The following is a 1841-nucleotide window of genomic DNA, read 5'->3' on the forward strand; positions in this document are numbered from 1 at the left end:
AATTTATTTAATTTTTACTGGCTCGTGACAAAGATGTTGAGTGGAAAGTGAACTTAATCCCCCATCGGAGAAAATTGGTTGACCTTAACAAGAAATTTTTACAATCTGTTTGATCAAATCGATAAGTGAATAAATTTGAACACTCCAAAGTGTGATGTAGTCCATCTGAAACACGTCTCAGACTACGCATACAACTTGAGGAACTTTCCTCTGGTAGTGTCGCAAGTTGAAAAAGATCTAGGAGTTCTGATATCTTATGGTATAAATTCTTATGCTAGCTGTGACGGAAATGCCTTTTCAGGCAAATAATTCACTAGTAACATTGAAGCACAGTTTTAACAAGTTTGGCATTAAAAAGCTCGACGTAATCCTTAACACTTTTATTAGGCCGTATTCAGAGTACACAAATAGGATTTGTCATCCTTCATTCCTAAATGATAATAATACACTGGTACATATCTCAAGAGGAGACACAAAGTCAATTCGGGGATTCAAAGTCAAACTTTATAAAGAGCGTCTCAAATAGCTGAATCTTAACTTATTAGGGTATAGGCGTCTAAAGTATGACCTTCTAATAACTTATAGCATCCCAAATATTCATTGATACTCGCTTAAACACCCGCTTGAGCTCACCCGTAACACAAACCTTATGAGTATCACCTGGAAATAAGAGACGCAGCATAGTAGTGTAGATGGGTGTTGAGTCGCGATCGACTATGATCACCACTACAGGAAGATTACGTGCCAGGTATCGACGTGGATCCCTCGGTAGGCCAAAAACCAGACGGCTGGTAATGGTTGCAATAAGATATATTTGTTGGCGATCTCGTGGTATCGAAAGAATACAGAGACGGGCCAAAGTTTACGGGTGGAACTGCCGAGTGTAAGCAAGTTCATGCAAGGTCAAAGGCAACGGGCGGAAAAGTCTTTTTGATACAGTTAAACAAACAAGTACAGTAAAACAATCACTGGTACAATTGGTTATAATAATAATTGTTTCTATTATACCAATCGCGTTCTCGTCATAAAAGTAGATCACTACAGTAGAATGGAATGCAGTGTAGCTTCTACTATGTATGAGCAGTTAAACTCTGGAATTCGCTATCATCTGCGGTAGTCTAGGTGACTTCTCAGGAGTCTTTCAAAGGAGAACGTGAGATATTCCCGTAGGGTTTATTATACTATTTCACTGTAATTTAGCAATACTTCTCTTTTGATTGTTAAATATACTTAGTCTTCAGTCTTCAGTAATAAGGATAGTAGGTTGATGAACCTGTGTTAATCCTGACAGATTTCCTTCCGGTGAAGGTCCAGCTTCTTCTTGAAAATGTTCACTGATGGTGCTGATACCACTTGTTCTGATAAAGCGTTCCAGTCATTGACCACTCGATGAGAAAAACGGGACCCCACCTTTAGTTTATTAGATCGCGGTTTCAGAACCTTCTTGCTATGACCTCGGAGATTATTAGTGCTGGAGGGAGCAATAAGATAAGACATATTAAAACCCAGATTATAATGAAAGATACGAAATGCCAGTATAAGGTCACCTCGCGTCCTACGATAAGATAAGGGGAAAAGGTTTAGATGTTTTAAACGCTCGTCGTAAGGGAGTTTAGAAAGACCCTTTACTAATTTTGTCCCTACACGCTGGACACGCTCAAGCGATTTAGCATCATTTATCAGACAAGGGCTAGCTGCTTGGATACAGTTTTCTAAGTGTGGCCTTACATAGGTGGGATATAAAATTTGAAACATATCCTCGTCGAAGCATTTAAATGCTCTGCGAAGCGACCATAGCGCGCGATAGCCTTTGGAAGCAACCGCATTGCAGTGCGTAGTAG

This window comes from Schistosoma mansoni, chromosome 3 (genome assembly GCF_000237925.1).
Source record: "Schistosoma mansoni strain Puerto Rico chromosome 3, complete genome".
Taxonomy (NCBI): domain Eukaryota; kingdom Metazoa; phylum Platyhelminthes; class Trematoda; order Strigeidida; family Schistosomatidae; genus Schistosoma; species Schistosoma mansoni.